At 36.5% G+C, this 18,675-nt stretch overlaps 1 long non-coding RNA gene across 2 annotated transcripts in view; it reads left to right on the top strand.

Moving 5' to 3' along the window:
• Positions 1–4,470, top strand: part of LOC112942073 (uncharacterized) — a 72,672-nt gene extending 68,202 nt beyond the window's left edge. For both annotated transcript variants that reach the window (XR_003247895.2, XR_011211112.1), the window contains one exon: positions 4,232–4,470. This is a non-coding gene — a long non-coding RNA (uncharacterized lncRNA). The remainder of the gene's footprint in view (positions 1–4,231) is intronic.
• The last annotated feature ends 14,205 nt before the right edge of the window (positions 4,471–18,675 follow it).

Raw genomic sequence — 18,675 nt, forward strand, 5'->3', positions numbered from 1 at the left:
GGATTCCAAGCCTAGAGTCTAGAGTAGGAAGTGTGTCAAACTTCATTGAGGAGAGTGTATGAGGCGCTCTAATGCTTGTTAGATTTGTACCAAACTGGGCCACATGGTGAAGGATTGTCCGAATAGTTGAAGTCAAGAACAAGGGATGGAGAGAGTTCAACCTAATGGTCAAAGTGAAGAGGCTCCATGAAGGCAACGATTCTTCGCACTCAAGTCTAAGGGTGCAGGGGAAGGCAACTCTGGTGAAGTCTAGGGTGCGTAGCCTTAATTAGTCTTTCATGTATTTGAGTGTGTATGGTGTTTATGCACTACTATGAAGTTAATATATTTGAGTCATCATATTGGTTGCTGATTTGTATGAATTACTTGTTAATTTATGTTGTATGCTTCGATGAGACTAGTTTAGGAAAGAGTTCATTAGACTATTCATGTAAAGCTACTAGTAGGTTTAAAAGATGTGCATCATCATGTTAATATGTGAATCAGATATTCACCAATGGGGAGTACCGAATTACCTATGTACGCATACATTGTATAGAGGACTTACTTATTGTTAGTAAAGAGTACTCTAATTCGGAGAAGAATGTTCCTAAGGGGGGATAATGTAACAACCCATACAAATGGATATAGTAAGTGATACTTTATGTGTCAAGAATGCCTATGATTAGATCAGGGTTCACACGGATTGATGCACGTAGAACTTGACTTTTGAACCGTTGCTACATCCATTACAACTAACTTGGGGAGTTAGTTTAGCTAGGAAATGTCGGATCTAACCATGTAGGGCTCTCGAATACGAAGATTTACTCGAAGGAGTCTTTACCGAACTTAGAAAGAGAGTATCGTAGGTTTGTAGGATCTAGGGGTAAAATTGTCTTTTTCCTGGCTAAGGGTAGTATCGTAATTACCCTAAATATATAATTAATTATTTAATTAAAAAGGTGGATGGGTATTTTAGGGAGAGAGGGCCGAAATTAGGCTCTTGAAGTGAAGTCTTGCTCCACTCGAGTTCAAACCTAGGTGGAAGCAATGAATTAAATTATTTTTAATTTAAGTTGGCAAATAAATATAATTAATTTATATTTATTATTTATTAGATGATTTAAAATAAAATTAAATCATATATTTACTAGTTAAATAAAATACTTAATTGACTAAATCCTAAAGTAGACTCCTAATCCTATGAAAACTCTTCACTCCCACGCTCATCTCTCTCTCTGTCACATCTCTATTACTCTCACTCATGATTATATCTGCAAAATTACTTCAAAAAACAATAGATAAATCAAAGTTCTTTAGACTTGAAGAACTTACAACGAGAATATAAGAAAACAAACGCAATCAATCACGTAGGCAAGGAGAAGTTTGTACATCGAGTTGTTCTTGACTTTGATGGTATTAGAACATGATTTTGGGAGAATATTTTGGAAATCCAAACGAGGTTTGAACGTCACAAAAGGTATGGGTTTTCTAACTCTTAGTCCCTTTCCCAAGAGATCCTTAAGGCTCAGATGAATCTACTCGAAAACTAGGGTTGTTCCCGTTCTTGTCAAACTCCTTGTCCCTAGTATCCTATTGATCTCAATGTGAAATAGGTTAGAGATCATGTTGTTGGTATGTTTTCTGGTAGTTTAAGTATGTAGTTTGATTTTCGTGATAATGTGTTCTTGATTATATGTTTGGAATTGTAACCATGTTAAGTTATGTCAACCGAAAGTATGTGAAAATATTTTTATGGTTGAATTTTATGTGCAAATATTTGTGTAAATCATGAGGTTTAACAGTGTTGTAATGTCGCTGCATGAAAGGGTAATTCTTGGCATAATATAATCATAAAAAGATTACACTTAAAGATGCAGCAAATGATCCACGAAATGCCTTAAGAATTAACGTATGAATGATGATAAAAAGAAGTTGAAAATAGTGAACAAATTTCCAACATTTGGTATGTTGGGTTTTGCCGAACAAAATGGTACAAAATGAATGAAATATGAACGTAAAATAAGTGAGATCACTAAGCATTGAACTAGAGACATCATTACATGAAAGCTCCAAATAAAAAAAAATATTTAAGACTAAAATGGATTGGAAGAGACTAAATTTCCAGCCTGCTGGAAATTGTAGTCTTGTCCAACATTTAATTAAATGAGCTTCGTTTCAAATATTTTTAAAATGTAATATTATTATGGATTAAAAACCATGACATCGCTAAATGAAAATTTCATTAAAAATTTTGTGAGTAAAATGCAAGAAAAAATAGATATGGTGAGTGGGGATTGAACCCACAACCTGTTGGATGGATTAAAGAGTTACGAGAAAAATAAAGGAGAAAATAAATGAGGAGAGTGGGATTGAACCCACAACCTCCTTGACTTAAACGGAAAAAGAGAGGAGAAAAAGAAAGGAAATAATATGGGGTTGATGGAGATCGAACTAGGGTCCCCCAAATCTGAATAATGTGATTATCAAGTTTAAAATAAGACTAAGTATTTTCCAAGGGATTCAAAATCAGGTTCCCTTGCTCAATTCCTTATGGACACATAAGTCACACTCAAGTAAATATTTAATGAATGCTACCTCTAAAGATCAAAATCAATATCTTGGCATATCTACAAGAAGCATAAGTCTTGTACCACATAATCTTAAGTAAATATGAATCACTTAGACAAACTATGGATGAAGCCCCATGGCTTGTAATTATAGACCTTTAAGTCTAGCATACTTTTCAAAGTAAGTTAACCTAAGATGTATGTAATGAAATGATGAAATCCTAGAAGGGTTAAGTACGAGTGTAAAATATACTAAATGGCCAAGTGCATTCACATATGATGAAATGAATAATGAAATGATGAAAAGAATAATTAAATGATGAAATGAACGATTAAATAATGCAACCCTATAAGGGTTAAGTAAGAGTGTGAAACACACCAAAATGCCAAGTGAATTAGAAGTTGATGAAATGAACATTCACGTAAAATAGATTTCAGTAACTATGAAGAGCAAGTGTGCTAATGATAATGAATGTGGTGACAACATTATATGAGGCTAATGGAAAATGAGCCTGAGTAAATGTTACCAAAACATACTCACCTATGAAAATGTAACGTTAATGAAGAGACCAGTATCTATGAACACTCTAATGAAAGAATTGAGATTAAAAAACTTAATACTAATGATGAGATGAGAAACCATCTTTTTAGATATGATGTCCTCATACAAGAAGCCAACTTCCATTATGTATGAGTTGAATGTATTGGAACATTATACTTAGCAGTGATAGACTAGCTATGAGTGTTGATGCCCTCTTTCCGGAAGGGCGGAGGTTCATGTAACACTCATGAGATGAGAGTGACTTACATGCCAGGTATGGGTCTCCTTATATCTCCTAGTCTTCGAACCTATACTGCCAATATAGGGATCTGGCAGGGTTAAATTCCCCTGTATGCTAGCATGTTTTGTGTCACTTTGGCCGTTGATGCCATCTTTTTTCAGTGTGGGGTTTCATGACACTGGATATCATGATGCTCACATGATCTATGTCGGTTAAAGTTAAAGTTCCAAATGAATGAATGAAGTCAGCCTCAAATGATGCACATAATGAAACGAATGATACCAAAGGTATTAGGATGGGATATTCAAGTAATGAAATTAGGTCATTCCTGGTCATTGCATAATGAACCCGATGAAAGTCTTAAACTACATCCTATGTATAGCTGGTGTTTACAATGACCCATGAGTGAAATGAAATGAAGTACGTATGAATGAATTAAGTAGACTCTGTGTTTTCTAAAACAGACTCCGTAATTGAGGTATTATATATTGAGCCGTCATTTTCGAGAAGTCTTAATGTCAAGTCCATGATTCCAAGGTCTCATGGCATATGAATGAATGATATGAACAACGTTATGTTTTATATGAATTCTTATATGAACTATATGTATGTTGTTGTGTGCTGTGTGCAAAATGTTAAGTATGATGATGCATGTTACTCTCATGGAATAACTTTCCTAATCCAAATTTGGAAAGCTCAAAAACTTTCCTAATCTAAATTTGGAAAGCTCACTGACATTCCTAATCTCAATTTGGAAAGTCCATTGACTTGACCTTCTAAAATCATGTTGTTAGGAGAGAGATATTCTTACTCATGCATGTCCTTGGTGTGTTCTTTGATATACCCATACATAGTACAAGTGTGTACTATCCCTATACAATTCTAAAATTTTAGGTGCAGGCACAGGTTGATGCTAGAGATACAGGATCAACGCTACAGCTATCCGGACGTCGAGCATTCAGCCTGACTTGGTAAGACCTCATGCTTTCGAGGATGCTTGCCCATTAAATTCTATCTTATTTATAAGAGTAGCTAGTGGAGTTTGTTCCACTAGCGTTTCTTTCCGCTTTTGTTCAAACATTGTATTGGTGCCATTTTTGCAAGTATACATTTAATGCTATATTTAACTATTTAATTCATTGATGGTCTTAATGTTAGATGGTTGATGATGAATAATTATGAATCTAATAGAATCATTAGATGTATGTTAAGGAAAAAAAGTTTCAAATTTTCCGCTAAAATTAACCTAGACGAAGTAAGAATGACGTAAGTAGGCTTGTCTGCGACCTCTGAGAGGTTAACGATGCCAGTCTTGTCTGTGGTCTAGACTCCGGTCGTGACACTTACAACATTCATAATCGTAACATAGTAAAATACTCAATATCATAACCAAGAACAACTCTTCAAATCATACACAAGATCAATACATATTGTAGGTTAAAGGAAAGGGTAATTTAAGAGTTCATTCTAGTCTTAGTTCCAATCCTTATGTTTTCATATGGTCAACTAGTAGAACAATCATACGAAACCATAATCTGGATAAGAACATTCTTCTCACGAATTTCAATCATAAATAACAACATAATCATCAATTCCTGTGAAATAGACCATAGAAAACACTAATTTTTCATTGAAAATCATAAATCTAGGGTTAGGAAGAAAATCCATTTTGTGGAGTAGAAACATTAGTACGTGAAGTTCATTAAAACCATCTGTGAAAGGACATCTTGGCAAAAAGAATATCAAGAGTGAAGAACCCATACCTCATATATGAAAAATCCACAAAAATTGGGTGAAAAGCTTGAAGTCTTCGTCTTTTTCTTTAAGCTCTTCTTCCTCTTCAATGGAGTTTGGAAAAGATAGCGTTCTTGAGAGAGATGAGAGAAAACTTGTTTGATCTGATTTGGGACTTGTAAAAATGGTCTAAAACTGACATAATATCAATATATAGTCGTCCTATGAATTACCCAAAAGACCCTCCACTTAAATGGGTCATTTTAAGAACTTAAATTACCCAAAAATACGACTTTAACGATCATGGGAAGTAATTGAGTGTCTAAGGGCCATATCCCATCATTTTTTATTAAATTTTGAGTTGACACAGTGAGGTGAATTTAATCCTCGCATCACGAGGCTTCCTCTCAAATCTTGAGAGATTGACCCACGTGAGGAACGGGCATCGCGTATTTGTTCCTCCAAGTCTGCCTATTCGTGGGCTGCCAGACAGCCTGCCCACCCATGTTTGGATCTTACCCATGGACCCTTCGGGTGTTCCTTGGGGTGTAGTTACCGGACTCTTGGACCCTTTGTAATACATACTACCTATCCAAGGTCTATTTACAAGTTTTAGACTTTATTTGCCACATCAAAACCTTCACTAAACATAGGGACGTCAACTAGTTCAAATTAGCTGGTTTCAGGACGTCAAGGTCTTTCTGTGTCTTTTTGGTGGTGACCTTTTCCAAATGAGTTTATTATATTAGTATATTTATTGAAACATAAATTTAAACATTATTTAATAGATTAATATCTAGTCTAAGTCATGACATTTCCGGAGTGTTACATACCCCCCTCCCCTTAGGAGCATTCATCCCCGAATGACACTAAAATCATTTGGAGGTGAGGAATAGACTCAATACTAGAAGCCCGACCAATCAACAACATAAAATAAAAATGAGTCAAAACTTATAGGAGTATATAACAACTCCACATAACACATACTATAACATTACACATTGCACTCAATTCATGATGAACAACATATAAGAGCTCCATATTCATAACACTTAGTGAGGAATTTCCTTCTCAACCATATCATAAGCTAAAAATGCATCAAAAAGTTACCATGCTATCGTTCTTTTCAATACAACAACAAGACAAAAAAATCTCAAGAAGACACATGCATACATATTTCACATATATGCAAGAATAGAGTATGAAGGCAATTCCTGAAAAATCTAGTTGGCACAACTTTTACTAAACATGCACCAAGTTATGAAAACAAGTTAATTTTATGATTATTCATTCATTTTTGTATCAAGAGGAATGTCTAACCTTAAGGTAAAAAGATGAGGGTAACGTAACTTCATGTCGGCTTCAGCCTCCTATGTTGCCCCCTCGACAAAATGGTTCCTCCATATAACTTTTACAGAGACAACCTCCTTGTTCCTCAACTCGTTTACTTGGCAATCTATGATCTCAACCGGAACCTCTTCATAAGATATATTCTCATCCACCCCTAAACCTTCAATGGGAGGAATGGAAACCGGGTCGTCTATGCATTTCTTAAGAATAAAAACATGAAATACAGGATAAACTGAAGCTATTCACTAGGTAGTTTCAAATCATAGGTAACCTTCCTAAATTGTTGTAAAACCTCATAAGGACCAACACACCGGGGACTTAACTTCCCCTTTATACTGAAACTCATCACCCCTTTCATAGGTGAAATATTCAAATAGACATGATCACCTATTTCAAACTCAAGATGTCTTCTTGTATTGTCGGTATAAGAATTTAGCGGACTATAGGTTGTCTTCAATCTATCTCTTATGATTTGAAACTTCTCTATAGCCTCATGGATAATCTCTGGACCAAGGAGTGAGGACTCACCAACCTCAAACCATCCAACCAGATATCTACACCTTCTACCATAATGATCTTTAAAAGGTTCCATGGAGATGCTCGAATGATAGGTATTTTTGTAAGAGAACTCGATCAAAGGTAAGTGACAATATCAACTTCCCTTGAAATCAATAACATAGGATCTTCACATGTCTTCGAGGGTAAGAATGGTACGCTCCGCTTGACCATCTGTATGGGGATGAAAGGCAAGGGTAAGTTCCACTAGAGTACCTAAACCCTTTTGAAAACCCTTCAAAAAACGAGATGTGAATTGGGCGCCTCTATCCAAAATGATGGACAAAGAAATCCCATGAAGATTTAGAATCTCATATTTTAGATCCTTGCATAATCTTATCCCTGTAATTGGACTTAACGGGAATAATATGGACAAATTTGGTCAACCTATCCACAATAACCCATATTGAATCATTTTCCTTCTGGTTCGAGGAATCCCAACAATAAAATCCAAATTGAAGGTTTCCCACTTCCATGTAGGAACATTCATGATTAGGGTTAAACCACTCTATTTAAGATGCTCAACTTTAGCTTGTCGGTAGTTTGGATACTTAACATCAAATTCAGCTATGTTCCTTTTTTAAACCATCCCACCAATAGATGTATCTAAGGTCATGATACATTTTGGTGGCACTTGAATGTGTAAAATAGTTAGAACCATAAGCTTCTTCCATAATTTGATTTCTAAAATCCTCAACATCGGGTACACATAATTGTGAGGTTGTGGAGCCTGATTAATATTTGATGTACTGTAATATATTAATGTACTCCATATATTCTCTATAACTAAAAATGCTCTGATTTATGAATATATATTCACACCCCACCGCCATGGAATTTTACTCACGGGGTGTTACCACGAAATATTGGTTTCTCTCTTTCTCTCTTTAGATATCTCATCTCTTTTTCTTGAAAGTTCTTTTGTTATTCATTCATCAAGTGTGTGTGTGTCGATTTGATCCTAACAATTGGTATCATAGCTAAGGAGATTCGACAAGATCATTGAAGATGGATAGTTCAAAGCTTTGAATCGAGAAGTTACATGGATTCGATTTTAGTTTCTCGAAGATGAAGATCGAAGATTATCTGTACCAGAAAGATCTTCACGAACCGTTTACCGGGGTGAAGCTGGAATCCATGACGGAGGAGAAGTGGAAGATCAAGGATCGCCAGGCTCTAGGTTTGATCCGGTTGACATTGTCAAGAAATGTGGCGTTCAACATCGTGAAGTAGAAGAGTACGTCCGATCTGTTGAAGGCACTGTCAAACATGTATGAAAAACCATGGGCGATGAACTAGGTATATTTGATGCGTAGATTGTTCAATTTATAGATGTCTGAGAATGGATATGTTTCTGATCATATAAACGAGTTCAATATGATTGTGATTCAAGTCAATTATGTGGATATTAATTTCGAAGATTAAATTAAGGAGTTTATTTTGATGTCATCTCTGCCTGAGTCTTGGGATACATTTATTGCTGCGATTAGCAGTTCCTATGGATTTGAGAAATTGAAGTTTGATGAAATCCGTGATGTTGTTCTTAGCAAAAGTATTTGCAAACGAGAAGTGGGGATTCATCAGGCAGTGATCTCAGCGTTGACTGAAGGGGGAGAAGTAAGACGAAAGGCCAAAATAAACATGGTCGATCAAAATCAAAGAATTGAAGAAAATCCCCGAACAGATCAAACGTGACTTGTTGGAATTGTGGAGAAAAAGGTCACTTTCAGACGAGCTATACAAAGAAACAAAGAAATAGAATCAGAAATTTGGAGATGACAATGAATCTGTAAATTCAGCAGAGGACATTGGGGATGCTGTAATCCTTAATGTGAACAAGCCGGTTGAATCATGGATTTTGGATTCTGGTGCATCTTTCCATTTGTCTCCAAGCAAGAGTTGTTCAAAAATTTCAAATCTTCAAATTCTGGAAAGGTATATCTTGCTGACAATAAAGCCCTAAAGATTGAAGGAAAGGGGAATGTTTGCATAAAGACCACCTCGGGAAACTAGTGGTCATTGGAGAATGTAAGATATATTCCTAAGCTCAAGAAAAATATGATCTCTATTTGTTAGTTGGATATAACGGGATATGCAACAGAGTTTGGGAAAGGTTCGTTGAAGATTGTGAAAGGATCTATGGTAGTAGCTCATGGTACCAAATCTGGAACCTTGTACACCACTGTAGGGTGTATTAACATGGCCGTTGTTGTTGAATGTGCTTTCGGTTCATGTATGTGGCACAACAGACATGGACACATGTGTGCCAAAAAGAATGAAGATATTTGTTGCAAAGGGGGCATTAGAGGGTCTGAATTCTGTTGATATGGGTTTTTGCGAGAGTTGTGTTATGGGAAAACAGAAAAGAGTAAACTTCACAAAGACTCCTAGAGAGCCAAAGAAAGTGTGGTTAAAAATGGTCCATACAGATGTTTGGGGACCATCTCCAGTATCATCACTAGGAGGATCCATATTCTATGTTACCTTCATTGATGATTCCAGCAAGAAGGTATGGGTTTACTTTTTGAAGCATAAGTCAGATGTGTTTGCAACTTTCAAGAAGTGGAAAGCTGTAGTTGAGAATCAGACTGGTTTGAAAGTTAAATGCCTAAGATCTAATAATGGAGAAGAGTATGACAAATCAGAGTTCAATGCATTTTGTGCAGCTGAGGGAATCAGATTGAGGAGAACAGTTCCTGGGCTGCCCAAAATAGTTTGGGCGAATGCTGTGAGCACAGTTGCAAACTTGATCAAAAGGGGACCATTAGTTCCTTTAGGGATCAAGATTCCAGAGGAGGTGTGGACACGAAAAGAACTCAAGTACTCACACTTGAGGACTTTTGGTTGCACTGCTTATGTTCATGTTGATCTACATAAGAGAGGCAATCTTGATGCTAAGGATGTGAAATGTTACTTCATAGGCTATGGTTCTTATTTGTTTTGATACAGGTTTTGGGATGACAATAATAGAAAGATCCTGAGACATTGTGACGTTACATTTGATGAGTTTGTCTTGTACAAAGACAGAGAGAAGAAGGTTCTAGAGATTACAAAGCAAGTGGGAGTTGAGTTGGAGAAGAGTAACCCCAGAGATGTCGAAGCATATACTCAACCAACTCGTACTGAAGAATCTAAAGTGCAGCAAGTTACACCTAAGCAGGTGTTAAGGAGATCATCCAGAACCATCAGGGCACCAAATAGGTGTTCACCTTCACTAAACTATCTATTGCTGACTGATGAGGGGAAACCAGAGTCTTTTGATGAGGCCCTATAGGTGGAGGATTCGATCAAGTGGGAGCAAGTCATGGATGATGAGATGAGGTCACATGAGAAGAACGACATGGGTGTTGGTTGAGTTACCTGCAGGGAAGAGAGCTTTGCTGAACAAGTGGGTGTTCAGAATCAAGACTGTACCAGGTGGCAAAAGAAGGTTCAAGGCCCGTTTAGTGGTTAAAGGATATTCACAAAGGAAAGGTATTGATTATGTTGAAATATTCTCTCCTGTTGTGAAGTTAACCTCTATTCGATTTCTATTGAGTATTGTTGCATCAGATAATTTGCATCTAGAGCAAATGGACGTAAAAACAACATTTTTACAGGGAGATGTGGACAAAGATATCGATATGCAGCAATCGGAAGGAATTGTTGTTCCGGGTAAGGAGCACATGTGTGCAAGCTCACCAGGAGTTTGTATTGACTAAAGCAAGCACCAAGGCATTGGTACAAGATTTTTGACTCCTTCATGACAAAGAGTGGATTCTGCAAAGCTGAGAAGGATCCGCATTGTTACTTCAAGAAAAACACTGATTCATATGTCCTTCTACTCTTGTATGTGGATGATATAATGATTGTAGGATCTAGTATGAGGGAGATTAACAATCTGAATACAAGGTTGTCTACAACGTTTGAAATGAAAGATTTGGGTCCAGCAAAGCAGATTTTTGGGATGAGGATTTCTTGGGATAGATCTTCTTGCCATGTAAATGTATCTCAAGAATTATACATTGAGAAGGTGTTGAGCAGATTCAGGGTTAATGATTCTAAGCCCAGGACTACTCCATTGGCAAATCACTTTAAATTGTAAAAGGAGCAGTCACCCAAGATAGCCGAGGAGAGTGAGCATATGACACTTGTTTTATATGCTTCAGCAGTTGGGAGTTTGATGTATGCTATGGTCACTAGACCTGATATAGCACATGCAGTACGAGTTGTTTGCAGGTACATGGTAAACCGTGGGAAAGAGCATTGGGAAGTTGTGAAGTGACTTTTGAGATATATGAGAGGTACATTCAGTAGTTCACTTTATTTTGGCAAAGGCAATGTAACTCTAAAGAGTTTTGTGGATGCTGATCTTGGTGGGGTTTTTGACTCGAGCAAGAGTACATCTGGGTACATTTACACCATAGGTTGAACAGGAGTGAGCTGGATGTCAGGGCTTCAATAGTGTGTTTCTATTTCATCTACTGAAGTTGAGTATATGGCAATAACTGATGTTGGGAAAGAGATTATATGGCTGGAAGATTATCTTGAGGAATTGGGAAAGAAGTAGAGCGAGAAGATTCTTTACTCAGATAGCTACAGTGCCATACAGTTGGTGAAAAATCCAGTCTATCATTCGAAGACAAAGCACATTAAAAGGCGGTACTATTTCACTCGCAGGGCAGTGGAGGATGGTGATATATGCTTGGAGAAGATAGAGGGTGCAAAGAACCCAGCAGACATGTTGACGAAATGTGTTGATGTTTGAAAACTGGAGTTACGCAAAACCTTGATTGGTCTTCGGTAGTTATTGCTACAGATGTTGCGGTGCAGTGAAGATGTTGATGATGAAGCGATTTTTTTCTTTAAGAATGTATTTTTTGGATGACTGAATCAGTCTCCAAGTGGAAGAATTTTTAGGTTGTGGAGCCTGATTAATATTTGATGTACTGTCATATATTAATGTACTTCATTTATTCTTGGTAACCAAAAGTATTCTGATTTATTAATATATATATACACCACCGCCGTGAAAGTTTACTCACTGGGTGTTACCACGAAATATTGGTTTCTCTCTTTATCTCTATAGATCTGTCATCTGTTTCTCTTGAAAGTTCTTGTGTTCTGCATTCATCAAATGTGTGTGCGTGGATTCGGTCCTAACAATAATCTCTCTAGGTACCTAAGAAAACCATCCCACCACTCTGGGAGAATGACTTATTGATCTTACCAAGTACTGATTCCTTCAACTCCATCAGTAGTTGATAATGATGCTTCTTAGATTTCACCCACCACTAATCACAATTCAGAGTTATAATGGACCATGAAACCACCATATGGAGAATCTTCTAACCACATAACTAACTGAGCCAAACTATGAACATCTTTCAAAAGTTATTTCTTCTCTTCTTTAACATGAAGCACACTACCCATAGTCATACGACTAAAAGCATCTGCAACCACATTGGTCTTGCCAGGGTGGTAAAGGACATTCATGTCGTATTCCTTTAACAATTATAACCATCTTCTCTGTCGGTGATTTAACTCCTTTTGTGTTAACGCATACTGACAACTTTTATAGTCAGTAAATACATCAACATGCACACCATACATGTAATGTCTCCATATTTTCAAAGCAAAACTACAACATCTAACTCAAGATCATGAATTGGGAAATTCTTCTCATGAACTTTGAGTTTCCTAGAAGCATAAACTATCACCTTACCATGCTGCATGAGAACACATCCCAAGCCCACTCGGGAAGCATCACAATACACTAGAAAGCCTTCATTTCCCTCGGGTAAAGTCAACACCAGAGCGGAGGTAAGCTTATCTTTCAACTCTTGAAAACATTTCTCAGAAGATTCCGACCATTAAAACTTCACCATCTTTTGGGTCAAGGCTGTCAAAGGAGAAACAATGGACAAAAATCCATCAAAAAACCTTATATAATGGCCAGATAGACCCAAGAAACTCCTTATTATATGGGATTCAAAGGTCTAGGCCAATACTTGACTGCATACGCCTTCTTCGTATCAAACTCTACACCATCACAAGAGGTAATATTGCCAAGCAAAGCAACTGACCTCAACCAAAATTCACACTTACTTAATTTCACATAAAGTTGGTGTTATTTGAGGACCTTTAAAGGATAATATCAAGTGACTCTTATGATCATCTTCATTCTTGGAGTATATCAGAATATCATCAATGAACACAATCACGAACGAGACTAGGCAATCTCTGAAAAATCTATTACTTAGGTCCATAAACGCCGCTGGGGCATTTGTTAACCCAAAAGACATAATTAAGAATTCATAGTGACCATATCTAGTTCGGAAAGTTGTTTTGGGAACATCTTCACCACTCACCCTAACTTGGTTATATCCCGTCCTTAAGTCAATTTTGGAAAAGTAACTAGCACCTTGGAGATGATCAAATAGGTCATCAATCCTATGAAAAGGATACTTGTTCTTTATGGTAACCTTATTGAGTTGGAGATAATGAATGCACATTCTAAGAGACCCACCCTTCTTCTTAACAAATAAGACTGGAGCACCTCACGGAGAAATACTAGGTTGAATGAAACCCTTGTCTAGTAAATCATTGAGATAGAGCTTCAACTCTTTCATTTCAGCCGGATCCATCCTATATGGAGGAATTGAAATGGGATTCCTATCCAGTTATAAATCAATGCCAAAGTCAATTTCCCATTCGGGAGGAACTTCCTGAAGTTCACTAGGAAAAACTTCTTGGAAATCTCTCACTACAAGGAATGATCAATAAAATGAGGTTCACATTCAGGTCCTTAACCCTCACCACATTGTATAAATAACCCTTCTCTATCATCTTACCAGCCTTCAAACAAGAAATAATTTGGCCTCTTGGCATAGAATTCCCCTCCACCTTTCCACTAAAAAATTGGTTCATTAGGGAATTGAAACTTTACTACCCTTGTTCTACAATCTATGAAAGAAAAACATGCATGAAGATAATCCATAACGAAGATGACATAAAATTAAAATATCTCAACTCCTACAAAATCAACAAGAGCAACTCTATTGGGCACTATTACACGGCATTTCTTATAGACTCTTTTTGCAACAACATAGTCACCCATTGGGGTACAAACCGAAAAGGGTTCAATCAAAACATCGGGAAGTATATCAAGCTTCCTACCTACAAAAGGTGTAACATAAGAAAGGGTAGAACCTGGTTCAAGCAAATCATAAGCATTAAAAAAGAAAATTTGTAAAATACCAATGACAACGCCGGGAGAGTTTTGTTGTTCACCCTTAGCCTTGATTGCATAGAAACGGCTTCTTTTGGGTGCTTAAGAATTAGGACCGCTTGGTTCAGTTTGACCATTCCCCTTACTTTGGCTTCACACATTAGGACATTCTGTCACCATATAGCCATCCTTGCCATAACCATAGCAACTGTTAGTCCCAACAAGACATTCACCCATATGTTTCGTACCACACTTACCACAAGTTGGTGTATAATCTGGTGGATCAACATTTCTCCCCTTTGAGATTTAGGATTAGAACCTTTATTATTGAAATTCTTGAACAAATTAGAAGGAACCTGATTTGAAAACCTCTTCTTGAACTTAGGCTTGTCTTGCAGATCAAACATATTCTTAGAGGAACCACTTTCGACAGACCATGCCTTCTTAGCTTCCCTATTCTTCTTCCTTAGACAACTATCCTCAACCTGTGGAGAATGAACAATCAACCTAGAAAGTTCCATATTGTCATGAATCATGGATGCACGACATTCTTTTCTAAGCTTTTCGGACACTCCCATACAGAATGGTTCATCTAATGCCTATCATTAATAACCAAAGAGGAAGCATATTTGGACAACTTAATAAACTTCAAGAAGTATTCCTTGACACTCATACCTCCTTAACGAAGGTTGGTAAAATCCTCTACCTTAGCTTCCCTTTGCTCCCTTGGGAATAATTTATCAAGAAAATCCTTTTTAAAGATCTCCCCCGTCACAGGAACACCTTCTAAAGCCCTACTATCATTCAACAGATTGTACCATGTTTGAGCCACGTCCTTGAGTTGATAGGCAGCAAGTTCAGCCTTCTCAGTGGTTCTCACCCCTATAACAAACAAAATCTTGTAAACCTCATAAAAGAAAGCTTGGGGGTATTCATTAACTTTCAATACAAAGAATATAGAAGGATTCATTCTCGTAAAATCTCTCAAGCGGCTAGCCATATTACTAGCATGTTGGTTCTCTCAAGGAACAACCTCCCCGTTAGCTTGAGCCGTGATGTATTGAGCTTGGGTGGTGATAGCTTGGGCCATTTGAAGAAGGGCTTCCCTCACCTCACCATCCGTCATTGCCGGAGGACTTAACGAAACTTAATCAGCAGCTTGCACTTGAGGAGGAACTTGATTGCCTTGGGGAGTAGCTACCACATTTGCAATCTCTTCTCCTACTCTTCTCACAAATGTCTTTCTTGTGTTCATTGCCTATAACCACATGAAAGGGATTGAATGTTAAATGACACATAGTGTCAAAACTGTAAATACATGACATAGGAGTATCAAGAAAAAGAGAAGTTTCCTAGTCCTCACATAACCTTTCATCCGTAGTTTTGGTGTTCTTCACAATAATGAATAAGATACTATGTAACATGGTTTAGTGATACATTAATCCCAAGGATATTTAACCTCATGCTCTGATACCAAGTCTGTCACACCCGGAGAGCATACCCCTGATGCGACCGGTGTCGTCCTCAAAGAGGACGCATTCGTTATAACTTGTGATCAGTAAAAATTATGGAAAATTAAGACTTTTATATTCTAGCTGAAGTATACTTAGACTTCATACTGAACATCCATAAAACATACGATATTCTTAAACATTGTCTCACATATATTAAAAGCATCTAAGAGTACAACTCTTGTCTTAGCCAATAAATAATAAATATATCATATTGGCCTTAGTACAAAAGAATGAAGAGAACATATGGAAATAATGTATTTTTAAAACTACTAAAATCTTCCTAAGCTAGAATACAGAAAAGATAGCATCCCCGAACATTGATGACCTACCAACACATAGACAAAGAGTTCCATGCTTCTTCAAATCGACCTCATTAAACTTCAATGGCCGGAATCTACAACAATAATACCATAAAGTAATGGGGTTAGTACGCCACATGTACAAATTATGGGTATATGCGCATAGCACTTAATGACATGCATGAAAAATGATCATTTATCGTTTCTTTAGAAAACATGCTAAGTCATGTGAATTTCTCAATACACATACCATAGATCATATACAAGTTAAAGACTTCATCATGATATAACATGATCATAATCAAGGCTTATTATCATAGATTCATGTTAACATTTCATTTTCAAAAGATCATAGAACATAACTTACAAAACACTTACCAATGATCCCATCCCCAACATACAAGTGCAATGGTCATGTGAAGCCCCATAACCCCACACAACAAGTTGTTAAGATAGGAGACCATGAGTAAAACTCTGCTTCATATAACTTGTAACATAAGTAGTCATCACTCCATATAGCAACATAACCCAATAACATATTCATCATAATGACCAACATCATATAAGAATACCATCATGTATCATAAGCATATATCTTTCATGTTATCATATTGCATAAGAAAAATCTCCTAGGACATCTATTAGAGTCAACTTGTGCAATTTCTAAGTAAAGTCCCTTACCCCTACCTCAACTAAGTATACTCGTCAAGTCACCCTTTTAACGTTCATTTACTTGTAATTCAATTTACAGGACGCAACATTCACCTTATCTGACATAGAACATGTGAGCTAAACATGGAATCTAGTGTCATATAACCCTACACTGGAAGAAAGTGGTCTACCGGCCAAAGTAGAACCTAACATGACATAGCTTTCTAGGTGGATCCAGTAGCTAGTATCCTATGGTGACAACATAGTTTAATAAATAGGAGATGTATTAGAAGATCATAGTTCCACATTACATTGCAGTATCTATCTCATGAGAGTCATTGTGAACCTACCTTCCAACTAGGGAAGGGACACCTCTCATATCTAGTTCATCGGTCTTTAGATTAATTCTCTTTCTTGAATAACCGTTAAGTTGTCTTTTATCATAAACTTATAATAGGTCATAGGAGATTAACTAATTGTATAAACACGATGCTGACCTCTTTATGATTAGATGAGAATTTCCTTTCATCATAACACTTCGTATGTGAGATTAACTTAACATAACCATCTTGTATAAAGCATATAAGAGCATATCGTAACTTGCATTTATATTATTATTTTCATCATCTCAAAAATAACATATTATTAGCCCATAATATACACATAACAACATCATACATACTTCCATATTATAGCATCATGATTTATAGGCTTACATATATATTGTAGAGTAATCACAAATTTAAAAGACTTACCTCTTGCTTCCAAGAACCTTATTCAAGAACTTAGTTCAACTTACAACATTCTTAATCATAACTTGGTGAAATACTCAACATAATTACCTAGAAAAACTCTTCAAATCATACAAACGCTTAGCGCATAATGTAGGGTAAAGGAAAGGTTCATTTAAGAGTTCATTCTTGTCTTAGTTCCAATCTTATTGTTTTCATATTATCAACTAGTAGAACAATCATACGAAATCATAATCTTTATAAGAACATGCGTCACAAGAAATTCAATCATAAATTACCACATACTCATCAATTCGTGTGAAATAGACCATAGAAAACACTTACTTTTCATTGAAAATCATAAATCTAGGGTTAGGAAGAAAATTCATTTTGTAGAGTAAAAACTCAAGTATTTGAAGTTCTTGAAAACCATCATTTAAAGAACCTATTGGGGAAATGAATCCAAAGTGTGAAGAACTAATAACTTATAGATGAAAAATTCACCCAAATTGGATAAAAAGCTTGAAGTCGGCTTCTTCTTTAAAACCTTCTTGTTTTTCAATGGATATTGGAAAATAAATTGTTCTTGAGACAGATGAGAAAAAACTTGTTTGATTTGATTTGTGTCGTTTAAAAGTGGTTTAAAACTGACCTAATATCAATATATTTTCGTCCTATGAATTACCCAAAATACCTCACTTAAATGGGTCTTTTCAAGAAGTTAAATTACCAAAAATACTAGTTTAACGATTCTGCTAAGTAGTTGCGCATCTAGGGGCCAAATCCCGTCATTCTTTTATTAAATTTGACTTGAGGAAGTGAGGTGTATGTCATCCTTGCGTCACGATGCTGCCTCTCAAATATTAAGGCAGTGACTTACGTGAGGAACGCGCGTGGCATACCTGTTCCTCAAAATATGCCTGTTCGCAGGCTGCCAGGCAGCCTACCCACCCATATTTTTGTTTGGACCATTTTTAATACATACTACCTATTCAAGGTCTCTTTATATGTTTTAGACTTCATTTGACACATCGAAACCTTCACCAAACATAGGGAGGTCAACTAGTTCGAATTAGCTAGTTTTTCAGACGTCAAGGTCTTTCTTTGTCGTCTTGGCTCTGACCTTTTTCAAATGAGCTCATTACATTAATAGAAGTATGGAAAAATAATTTTAAACATTATTTAATAGATTAATCTCTAGTTTAACTAATGGAATTTTCGGAGTGTTCAACTCCAATAAATAGTCCTTAAAGGATAGGGTCTGTGGTATGCCTGAAGTGTGATAGATCAATCGATTCAA

The sequence above is a fragment of the Solanum lycopersicum genome, chromosome 8, assembly GCF_036512215.1.
Source record: "Solanum lycopersicum chromosome 8, SLM_r2.1".
NCBI lineage: Eukaryota > Viridiplantae > Streptophyta > Magnoliopsida > Solanales > Solanaceae > Solanum > Solanum lycopersicum.